General features: G+C 44.8%; 1 non-coding gene across 1 annotated transcript; it reads left to right on the top strand.

The window, feature by feature from the left end:
• The first annotated feature begins 4,864 nt into the window (after positions 1-4,864).
• trnav-cac (transfer RNA valine (anticodon CAC)) lies at positions 4,865-4,937 on the top strand. The gene has a single exon. It is a non-coding gene; the product is annotated as a tRNA-Val (tRNA).
• Positions 4,938-12,668: the final 7,731 nt, after the last annotated feature.

The raw sequence follows: 12,668 nt of genomic DNA, 5'->3' as shown, positions 1-12,668 counted from the left end.
GCACTGAGCCCTGCAGCACCCCACAAGTCACTTCCTGTCATTCTGAGAAGGACCCATTTATCCCGACTCTCTGCTACCTGTCTGCCAACCAGTTCTCTATCCATGTCAATACATTACCCCCAATACCATGTGCTTTAATTTTGCTCACTAATCTCTTGTGTGGGACCTTGTCAAAGTCCTTTTGAAAGTCCAAATACATTACATCCACTGGTTTCCCCTTGTCCACTCTCCTTGTTCCATCCTCAAAAAATTCTAGAAGATTTGTCAAGTATGATTTCCCTTTCCTAAATCCATGCTCACTTGGACCGATTTTGTCACTGCTTTCCAAATGCTTTGCTATTACATCCATAATAATTGATTCCAGCATTTTCCCCACTTCTGATGTCAGGCTAACCGGTCGATAATTACCCGTTTTCTCTCTTCCTTCTTTTTTAAAAAAGTGGTGTTATATTAGCTACCCTTCAGTCCATAGGAACTGATCCAGAGTCGATAGACTGTTAGAAAATGATCACCAATGCATCCACTATTTCGAGCGTCACTTCCTTAACTACTCTGGGATGCAGACTATCTGGCCCTGGGATTTATCAGCCTTCAATCCCAACAATTTCCCGAACACAATTTCCTGACTAATAAAGATTTCCTTCAGTTCCTCCTTCTCGCTGGACCCTCGGTCCCTGAGTACATTAGGAAGGTTATTTGTGTCTTCCTTCGTGAAGACAGAACCAAAGTATCCGTTTAACTGGTCCGCCATTTCTTTGTTCTCCATTATAAATTCACCTGATTCTGACTGCAAGTGACCGACGTTTGTCTTCACTAATCTTTTTCTCTTCACATATCTATAGAAGCTTTCGCAGTCAGTTTTTATGTTCCCAGCAAGCTACCTCTCATACTCTATTTTCCCACTCCTTAGTAAACCCTTTGTCCTTCTCTACTAAATTCTAAATTTCTTCCAGTCCTCAGGTTTGCTGCTTTTTCTGGCAAATTTATAGGCCTCTTCCTTGCATTTAACACTATCCCTAATTTCCCTTATTAGCCACGGTTGAGTCACCTTCCGCGTTTTATTTTTTCTCCCGACGGGGTTGTACAATTGTTGAAGTTCATCCATGTGATCTTTAAATGTTTGCCATTGCCTATCCAGCGTCAATCTTTTAAGTCTCATTTGCCAGTCTATTCTAGCCAATTCACATCTCATGCAATCGAAGTTACCTTTCCTTAAGTTCAGGTCCCTAGTCTCTGAATTAAATGTTTCAATCTCCATCTTAATAAAGAATTCTACCATATTATGGTCACTCCTCTCCAAGGGGCCTTACACAACAAGATTGCTAATTAGTCCTTTTTCATTACACATCACCGAGTCTAGGATAGCCAGCCCTCAAGTTGGTTCCTCGACATATTGGTCTAGAAAACCATCCCTAATACACTCCAGGAAATCCTCCTCACCGTATTTCTACCAGTTTGGTTAGCCCAATCTATATGTAGATTAAAGTCGCCCAAGATAACTGCTGTATCTTTATTGCACGCAGCCATAATTTCTTGTTTGATACTGTCCCCAAACTCACTACGACTGTTTGGTGGTCTGTGCACAACTCCCACTCGTATTTTCTGCCCTTTGGTATTCTGCAGCTCTATCCATACAGAGTCCACACCATCCAAGCTAATGTCCTTCCTTAATATTGCGTTAATTTCCTCTTTAACCAGCATCGTTCCCCGACCTCCTTTTCCTTTCTGTCTATCCTTCTTGAATGTTGAATACCTCAGGATGTTGAGTTCCCAGCCTTGGTCACCCTGGAGCCATGTCTCTGGAATCCCAATTATAACATATTCGTGAATTGCTGCCTCTGAGTGAATTCATCCACCTTATACGAATAATCCTCGCATTGAGGCACAGAGACTTCAGGCTTGTCTTTTTAATACACTTTATCCCTTTCGAATTTTGCTGTAATGTGGCCCTTTTTGATTTTTGCCTTGTTTTTCTCCACCCTCCACTTTTACTTATCTTCTTTCCATCTTTTGCGTCTGCCCCCATTTTACTTCTTTCTATCTCCCTGCATAGGTTCCCATCCCCCTGCCATATTAGTTTAACCCCTCCCCAACAGCACTAGCAAACATTCCCCTAGACATTGGTTCCGGTCCTGACCAGGTGCAGACCGTCCGATTTGTACTGGTCCCATCTCCCCCAGAACCGGTTCCAATGTCCCAGGAATTTGAATCCCACCCTCCTGCACTACTCATCAAACCATATATTCATCTGAGCTATCCTGCATTTCCTATTCTGACTAGCTCGTGGCACTGGTAGCAATTCTGAGATTACTAACTTTTAATTTAATTCCTAGCTCCCTAAACTCAGCTTGTAGGACCTCATCCCGTTTTTCCCTATAGCATTGGTACCCATATATACCACGACAGCTGGCTATTCACCCACCCCCTCCAGAATGCGCTGCAGCCACTCCGAGACATCCTTGACCTTTGCACCAGGGAGGCAACATACCATTCTGGAGTCTCGATTGCAGCCGCAGAAACATCTATCTATTCCCCTTACAATAGAATCCACTATCACTATAGTTCTCCCACTCTTTTTCCTGCCCTCCTGTGCAGCAGAGCCACCCCTGGTGCCATGGACTTGGCTGCTGCTGCCTTCCCCTGATAAGTCATCTCCCTCAACAGTACCCAAGGTGGTGTATCTGTTTTGCAGGGGGATGACCGCAGGGGACTCCTGCACTGTCTTTCCTTTCACTGCTCTTCCTGATGTTTAGCCATTCCCTCTCTGCCTGAGTAACCTTTACCTACGGTGTGATCAACTCACTAACCATGCTATTCACGACATCCTCAGCATTGCGGATGCTCCAGAGTGAATCCGTGCGCAGCTCCAGTGCCGCAATGTGGCCTGCCAGGAGCTGCAGGTGGATACACTTGCTGCACATGTAGTCATCAGGGACACTGGAAGCGTCCCTGACTTCCCACACAGCACAGGAGGAGCATGACATGTGTCCGAGCTCTCCTGCTATGACTTAACCATTAGATTTACTTAATTTGGCAACAATTCCAAAGTTTCCTTGCTGCTAAAAACAAGAAGAAATCAAAGAAACAGAAAACTACTCACCACTCAACCAGCCAATCACTTACCCGCTTGGCTGTGACGTCACCCTTTGATTACTTGTGACTTCTTTCTTACTTTTGACCCTGCAATAGCTGTAGCTCGCTGCTCGCTGCTCCTCCAGCCGCTGCTCCTCCGACTGCCGCCAATCCCCGGACTCCCGCTGGGCCTCTATAGGCCGCTGCTCACACCTCCTCCGGTCACTGCTCCTCCCACTTTTTGAAAAAAATAATTCAGTCAGGCAGAGTCTGCATGGATTTATGAAAGGGAAGTCATGTTTGACAAATTTGCTGGTTTTCTTTGAGGGTGTAATGAACAGGGTGGATAAAGGGGAACCAGTGGATGTGGTGTATTTGGACTTCCAGAAGGCATTTTGACAAGGTACCACATAAAAGATTACTGCACAAGATAAAAGTTCCCAGGTTTGGGGGTAATATAGTAGCATGGATAGAGGATTGGCTAACTAACAGAAAACAAAAAGTCGGGATAAATGGTTAATTCTCTGGTTGGCAATCAGTAACTAATGGGGTGCTGCAGGGATCAGTGCTGGGACCCCAACTGTTTACAATCTATATTAACGACTTGGATGAAGGGACTGAGTGTAATGTAGCCAAGTTTGCTGATGATACAAAGATGGGAGGAAAAGCAATGTGTGAGGAGGACACAAAAAATCTGCAAAAAGACATCGCCAGGTTAAGTGAGTGGCGAAAAATTTGGCAGATCGTGTATAATGTTGGAAAGTGCAAGGTTATGCATTTTGGCAGAAAAAATCAAAGAACAAGTTATTAGTTAAAAGGAGAAAAATTGCACAGTGCTGCAGTACAGCGGGACCTGGGGGTACTTGTGCATGAAACACAAAAGGTTAGTATGCAGGTACAGCAAGTGATCAGGAAGGCCAATGGAATCTTGGCCTTTATTGCAAAGGGGATGGAGTATAAAACAAAGAAGTCTTGCTGCAGTTATACAGGGTATTGGTGAGGCCAGACCTGGAACACTGCGTGCAGTTTTGGTTTCCATATTTAAGAAAGGATATAGATGCTTTGGAGGCAGTTCAGAGAAGGTACACTAGGTTGATTCCGGAGATGAGGGGACTAACTTATGAGAAAAGGTTGAGTCGGTTGTGCCTCTACTTATTGGAATTCAGAAGATTGAGAGGTGATCTTATGGAAACGTGTAAGATTATGAGGGGGCTTGACAAGGTGGATGCAGAGAGGATGTTTCTGCATACTAACCTTTTGTGTTTCATGTACAATGACCCCCAGGCCCCTCTGCACCGCAGCATTTCGTAATCTCTCCCCATTTAAATCATTATTTGCTTTTTTATTATTGCTACCACAGTGGATAACCTCACATTTCCCACATTATACTCCATCTGACAAATTTCTGCCCACCCACTGAGCCTATCAATATCGCTTTGCAGATTGTTTGTGTCCTCCTCACAACTTGCTTTCCCACCTATCTTTGTATCATCAGCAAACTTGGCGACATTACAAACATGCAGAGCACAGAACAAATTATTGACGTATTGACTCTCCCTCAGTTAGTACTTCTTTCATTGTGCAAAAGAAAATTATCGAATCATTAATTATGTTATCCCATGAAAGCAAAATAAAAGTTTAACGAAAATAATTGGCACATTTGAAAGGAACATTTATGTTTTGTGCCGTTTCGGTCAGAGAAATGTTTGTGAAAGGAATTTTTTCAGAAAAAGGGATTCAGCATTTCAGCTTGTCGCTGAACACTTCTCTTTGGGCACTGCACTAGGCAGCAGTTTCCGTAGTGTAGTGGTTATCACGTTTGTCTCACACGCGAAAAGTCCCCGGTTCAAGCCTGGGCGGAAACATTATTTTTGAAACAAAAACTGGTTTTAAATGTTCATTGCTCATGTGACAATGGCGTCCTTCTGTGCTGTAAACTTCTCTGATTCCATGAAGAACATTTAAAACCAGTCTCCTAAAATACAGACTGTGTAAAATCAGAAAGGGAATAAAACTTCCTCAATTTTTAAAGTTTCACAAATTATTAAAATGAAGTTGTTGAAGTTTCAACTGACCCTCAGTGATCATGTTAGCATTTCTTTCATTCTGCTCAACAATGCTATCGGTTAATACCAGCAGATCTAAGCCGCATTTCAAACCCGGAAACAACTCATTCATTATTCACCCTTCCCAGTTCCAGTGCACAGAGGGTTATTTATACTCCATCCCAGAAACTCAAGTCCAACTTCTGACATTCCTTATTTCTAATTACTAACTCATTTATTTTGATACCACTCTGAAGTGCTTTGGGTCATCTATGTAATTTCGTTAAATTACTTCACTTTAATTAAAAACGGTGGTCGCAAAATGATTTCTCTAACTGGGAATCGAACCAGGGAAGCTGAAGGGATTGGAATGGTTTTGTGAAGCATTTGAAGATGCTCTCTAAAAATCTCACACTGCTAATTTAAAAACACGGTTACGATTTGTTCCAGTGTGAAAGAAGGGATTGCAATGACAACAAAAACACCAGGCAGTGACTGCATTAAGACCAATTCAAACTTTTCACAAAGTTGGTATCACGAAGTAACAGCTGAGCTAAAGTTGGCACTGACCAATGGGTTAAGACATCTCATTATAACCGATAAGCTCAAAAATATCAGGAGCAGTGCAGTGTGGTCAATGTCAAACCCCTCCTTCCTTATTCAACAGAGACATGAATGGCAGACAGACGCCACAAAGTTTAATTAAAGACCGAAGTACAAGTCACATTTAATTTCCAAATCCTTTCACCATAAAATTCCTTCACTTTATTTCAAATCTTACTGCGTTGATTCTGAAAATGAGCACCATGTGATTTTACTTTCAATACTGATGCGATTATCTGTGCACGGTAGGAATTACCACTCCAGTTTTGAGCCCAATTTGACAAAAGTTGCCCCAGATTCCTGGTGTCGTCAGCAATGAATATTTTGAACCAGACTCCTAAAATAGTGTTTTTTTATATGAGTTCACAGGATCTGGGTGTCACTGGCAAGGCCAGAATTTATTGCCCAACCTTAATTGCCCTTGAGAAGCTGGTGGTTGTTGTGTATCTGTAAAGCATGCACTCCCATGTTCCACCACTAGGGAGCTCATCCCTTGAAGTCCCAAGGGATCTCAGCATCCCTTTGGAGCACTGTATATAAGCCGGCCCCCAAGGCCTATTCCTCACTCTGGAGTGTCTTATTAAAGACTGAGGTCACTGTTATTTTAACCTCCCTGTGTGCAGCCTCATCTGTGTTAGGAACACAATACTGACGACGAGAATACGAATCCAACGCAAAGATGCAGCAAACTGTGGGCATCCTGGAGAAGTTCTCGGAGGTAGCAAGCTCGGAGGAAGCTTATGTCGAACGGCAAGACCAGTACTTTGTAGCCAACGAGCTGGATGGAGAAGGAAGCGCTGCAAAAAGGAGAGCGGTCCTCCTCACATTCTGTGGGGCACCGACCTACAGCCTCATGAAGAATTTTCTGGCTCCGGTGGAACCCACAGATAAGCCATATGAGGAGCTGTGTACAGTGGTTCGGGAGCATCTTAACCCGAGGGAGAGCTTGCTGATGGAGAGGTATCGGTTCTACCCGTGCCAGCGATCTGACGGTCAGGAAGTGGCGAGCTACATCGCCGAGCTCAAGCAACTTGCAGGACAATGTGAGTTTGATGGCTGCCCGGAGCAAATGCTCAAAGACTTTTTTGTACTGGGCATTGGCCAAGAGACCATCCTGCGAAAAATTTTGACTGTAGAGACACCGACCCTCAATAAGGCCATTGCAACAGTACAGGCGTTTATGTCCACCAGTGATAACACCCAACAAATCTCTCAGCACACAAGTGCTAGCAATGTTCATAAATTAACTGGAACTGTGTTTGCGAGCAGAAATGTACAGGGCAGAAGCCACGAGTTTGTAACTTCCAGCAGGGCTCAGGTGATCCACATGACTCAGAGTCCCCAACAAAGAATAAATGCAAGGCAATTCACAGCTTGTTGGCGTTGTGGAGGCATCCATTCAGCCTTTTCATGACGCTTCAAAGGGTATGTTTGCAAGTGCTGTAGAAAAAAAGAGCACCTCCAATGAGCTTGCAAACGAGCTACAAGCTCTGCAAAACCTGCTAACCACCACGTGGCGGAGGAAGATTGGTCCATGGTGGATCAAAGCAATTTCGAGCCTTCGAGAGAGGAGGCAGATGCTGAAGTACACGGGGTGCACACATTTTCGACGAAATGTCCACCTATTGTGCTGCACGTAAAATTGAATGGCTTAGCCGTAGCCATGGAACTGGACACTGGCGTCAGCCAATCCATCATGAGTAAAAAGATGTTTGTGAGACTGTGATGCAACAAGCCATTCAGCTCAGCCCTGAGCCACATCCACACGAAACTGAGAACATACACCAAAGAGCTTATCACTGTCCTGGGCAGCGCCATGGTCAAGGTCACCTACGAGGGCATGGTGCATGAACTGCCACTCTGGATTGTCCCGGGCGATGACCCCACAGTGCTTGGAAGGAGCTGGCTGGGAAAAATCCGCTGGAACTGGGATGACATCCGAGCGCTATCACATGTCGATGAGGCCTCATGTATCCAGGTTCTTAAAACATTTCCTTCCCTTTTTGAGCCAGGATTTGGAAACTTTTCCGGGGCGAAGTTGCGGATCCACTTGGTCCCAGAGGCTCGAACCATTCACCACAAGGCGCAAGCAGTAGCTCACATGAGGAGGAAGAGAGTGGAAATGGAGCTGGACAGGCTGCAAATCGAGGGCATCACCTCCCCAGTGGAATTCAGCGAGTGGGCCAGCCCGATTGTTCCAGTACTCAAAAGTGATGGCACAGTCAGGATTTGCGGCGATTATAAAGTAACTATTAATCGTTTCTCGCTACAGGACCAATACCCGCTACCTAAGGCAGATGACCTAATTGCGACGCTGGCAGGAGGCAAGACGTTCACCAAGCTCGACCTGACTTCGGTTTACATGACGCAGGAAGGCCAGGCTCACCCAGCAGCCCTGCAGGGCTAACAACACGCCAGCCCAGCGAGGGCACAGACAGCACACCAGAACAGACATTTGTACCGAGGCGGTCCACCAGGGAAAGAAAGGCTCCCGACCGCCTCACCTTTTAAATACTTTTCACTTTGACTTTGCAGGGAGTGATGATGTGTGTCTGTAAAGCATGCACTCCCATGTTCCGCCACCAGGGAGCTAATCCCCTGAAGTCCCAAGGTATCCCAGCATCCCTTGGGAGCACTATATATAAGCCGGCCCCTGAGGCCTGTTCCTCACACTGGAATGTCTTATTAAAGACTGAGGTCATTGTTACTTTAATCTCTCTGTGTGCAGCCTCATCTGTGTGAGGAACACAATAGTGGTGAGCACCATCTTGAACCGCTGCAGTCCGTGTGGTGAAGATGCTCCCACAGAGCTGTTAGGGAGGGAGTTCTAGGCTTTTAACCCAGTGACGATGAAGGAACGACCGATAAATTTCCAAGTCAGGATGGTGTGTGACTAAATCTAACAATGGCTGGTGTCACAGGCACCAAATATTTTAAAGCAAGGTCTTAAAATGCTGTGTGTAAAATGGGAAGGGATGATAATTCATGACATGCAAAGCCTGTTTAAAATGGGACTATAAAATAAATGTGAATATTTTTCTGGCTGACAGGGTTTTGGAAGCAGATTTAATAACTTTCCAAAGGGAAATATCGTTGAAAAAGAAACATTTTCAGGGTGCTGAGGAATGGGACTAATTGGAAATTTGTTTCACAGAGCCAGCACAGGTAACAACATAAGAAATCGGAGCAGTAGTAGGCCATACGGCCCCTCAAGCCTGCTCCACCATTCAATAAGATCATGACTGATCGTTGATCTCAACTCCACGTTCCTCGCTCGATCTCCCGATCCCTTGATTCCCCGAGACTCCAAAAATCTATCTTACGCAGCCTTGAATATATTCAGAGAATCAGCATCCACAGGCCTGTGGGGCAGAGAATTCCACATATTCATAACTCTCTGAATGAAGAAATTCCTTCTCATCTCTGTCTTAAATGGTCGACCCCTTAACCTGAGACTGTGCCCCCTGGTTCTCGACACTCCAGCCCGGGGGAAACAACCTCCCAGCATCTACCCTGTCAATCCCCTTCAGAATATTGTGTGTTTCAATGAGATCACCTCTCATTCTTCTAAACTCCGGAGAGTATCGGCCCATTCTACACAATCCCTCAACTTAAGACAGTCCTCTCATCCCAGGAATCAATCTGGTGAACCTCTGTTGTACCACCTCCCTGGCAAGCAGTGTTCCCTGGTAGTCTAGTGGTTAGGGTCTGGTGCTCTCACTGCCGTGGTCTGGGTTTGATTCCGGGTCAGTGAAAGCATTTTTACAGAGCAAATTGACAAATATAATTCAATTCTGCGAAATAATGAATAATTGTTTCAATCATCATTAATCGAACCACATGTGTTGCACACTGAAGAAAATACAAATATGTTTGCTGAGCGACTGTCGAATTTTAATAACTTTTCACACAACCGGAGAATCAGAGGAAAAACAGGATATTCGGCCCATAGTACCAAATATATAGCCCAGAGTACAAGCGTAAGGAAGTCTTGCTACAATTGTACAGGGCCCTGGTGAGACCACACCTGGAGTACTGCGCACAGTTTTGGTCTACTTATCTGAGGAAGGATACACTTGCCTTGGAGGTGGTACAACAGAGGTTCACCAGATTGATTCCTGGGATGAGAGGACTGTCCTATGTTGAGAGATTGTGTAGAATGGGCCGATACTCTCTGGAGTTTAGAAGAATGAGAGGTGATCTCATTGAACCGGACAATATTCTGAAAGAGATTGACAGGGTAAATGTTACGAAGCCTCGCTAACCCAGTCGGTAGAGCATGAGACTCTTACTTGCAGGGTGGTGGGATCGAGCCCCAACATTGGGCGATTACTTTTTCTGAAACTTTTATGTTGCTTTCAGAGGAAAACATCATTAATGAACCCATGATCTTCTTTGGCACAATGAAAAGAATGCGAACTGAGGGAGAGTTGATAATGTAATCAAATAATGAAAGCAGCGCCTGAGATAACTCGGCCGTCCTTACTGTTCGATGCTGAAGTTGCAAGTTATTACTCTGGAACGTTTCAGACCGGGCACTTATTCACTGTTGCTGGAAGGCCCAGTGACCGGGATACTCTCTCCCCCGGGGTTTTCCTGAGCCTGTGCTCGTTGCACGGGGAGCTTTTGCCTGGGTCCGAGGTAGCTTGCATCCCAGGGATGGACAATAACCCTCTGAGCTCTGCAACTGGGGAAGAGCGAATAATTAATGAGTTGTTTGCAGGTTTCAAATACAGCTTAGAGCTGCTGGCATAAACCGATCGTGCTGTTTCACAGAATGAAATAAATGTGAATAGATAGCTGAAACTTCAACAACTGAACTTCAATATTTCATGAAACTTTAATCCTTGAAGTAGTTTTATCCCCTGTCTGATTTTACACAATCTGTATTTGAGGAGACTGGTTTTAAATGTGCATTGCTCATGCAACAATGTGTCCAAAACAGCTTTTATTCAATTTTATTGCAGACACGTTTTTGCTTGAGAAATAATGTTTCTGCCCAGGCTTGAACCAGGAACTTTTCACGTGTGAGGGAAATGTGATAACCACTACACGACAGAAACTGCTGTTAAGCTCAGCGCCCAGAGAGGAGTGTTCAGCAACAAGCTGAAATGCTCAAACCCTCTCTCTGCAAAAAGTTCCTTTCACAAACATTTCTCTGACCTGAACTGCACCAAACAACAATGTTCTCCTTTCAAAGTCATTAAACTCCCCGATTTCCACGTCTGCAATTTTAAGGACAAGGACTGAAAGCGCTTTGCGATCAGAAAATTGCAGGAAACCCCTGTGGTTAATGACAGGGCTTTTGATGGTTGATTTCCATACACACCTTGTGTTATGTATTTAACCATTGGCAACCTGTATCACACCACCACCAGAGGGCCTACCTGTTGGAGTCCCAAGGGATCCCATGAGGTACCTGCACTCTGGAGTCTTACTACAGGAGCTAAGGTCACAATTACTCATTGTTCACAGTACTCAGTTTCATCCTTTATTATCAGCGTATCAATTGGCGACGAGACAATGAACAACCACGTGAAAATGCAAAGACCAGTTGGTATCCTGGAGAAGTTCTCAGAAGTGGACAATTGCGAAGCCTTCGTGGAGAGACTCGACCAATACTTCGTGGCCAACGAGCTGGAAGGGCACGTAAACGCTGCCAAATGAAGGGCGATCCTCCTTACCGTCTGTGAGGCATGAATAATGGCCTCATGAAGAATCTTCTAGCTCTGGTGAAACCAACAACTAAATCCTTTGAAGAATTGTGTACGCTGGTCCGCGAGCATCTAAATCCTAAAGAAAGCGTTCTGATGGCGAGGTATCGGTTCTACACGTGCCACCGGTCGGAGGGCCAGGAAGTGGCGAGCTATGTCGTCGAATTGAGGCGCCTCGCAGGACATTGCAAATTTGACGGATTCCAAAACGAATGCTGAGAGACCTTTTGTGCTTGGCATTGGCCATGAGGTAATCCATCGCAAACTGTTGACTGTTGAAACTCAGAATCTGAGCAAAGCCATAACGACAGGTCAGACAATTTCCACCATTTCCTTTTAACCCAATAACGTAATTTATTTCTGGTGGACTGGATGGAGGAACATGATCCATGCAAAAAATTGTTATTACATGAAATGAATGTTCCTAAAAGTATTGGAGTGGGAACTCACTGGATAGCAGCACAGCTGGCAATGTTTGCAGAACATATTCGTTTAGCCAAAAAGCACAATGACAACCTGGAATTGTGCGGCACCAAATAACAGTTTGATGCTTCGCTCCTGGGTGGGCTCAAACCACCAACTTTTTGGTTAATAGCCAAATGCACTAACCGATTGCGCCACAGAGACTAAATTAAATGTACATTGCAAGACATCCCAAACCAGGGTGTCAGTCAGTTAAAGCTTCAGATTGTTCCGACCGGGATGGAACTTGTCCACTCTCAGTTGTAGTTTTCCCAAATAAATGGAGGAACATTCATTGTGGATGTGTGGAAGCAGTCTGGTCCCGCACACTGCAGACACTTCCATGTCACCGCCAACCAGCCTTCCGGTGCCTTGTCTGTGACAAAGTATTCTGATTGTCCCGAAGCCAGTCTTATATTTTAATTCATTTTCATCTCCTGACTGCAGATATTCCTGTGATTAAACCCAAACAAAATGCTGACAGGGACAGTTGGATTCATCATATCTTTGCTTGGTGCAATTTCAAAGATTGAAAGCGATGCACATCAACCCAAAACCTCGTCACCTACTCGCTAACCACGACACGCTGCTCCCGTGAGATGGAAGCCCAGTTGCTGTTTCAAGCTTGAATGCAGGTACAAGCAGAACTCATTCAAAGAAAGTCTAAGGCCCTGAGGCATCTGATTATTTGCACCGAATTCCTTCGCAATCAGTTGAGGTTCGTGTGGGGTGATTTGGGCACATCTTTCCCCACACGACAACACTTCAAACA

This window comes from Pristiophorus japonicus, unplaced genomic scaffold, assembly GCF_044704955.1.
Source record: "Pristiophorus japonicus isolate sPriJap1 unplaced genomic scaffold, sPriJap1.hap1 HAP1_SCAFFOLD_262, whole genome shotgun sequence".
Taxonomy (NCBI): Eukaryota; Metazoa; Chordata; class Chondrichthyes; family Pristiophoridae; genus Pristiophorus; species Pristiophorus japonicus.
The sequence above is the reverse complement of the archived record's forward strand: the minus strand, read 5'-3'. Positions and strand labels throughout refer to the sequence as shown.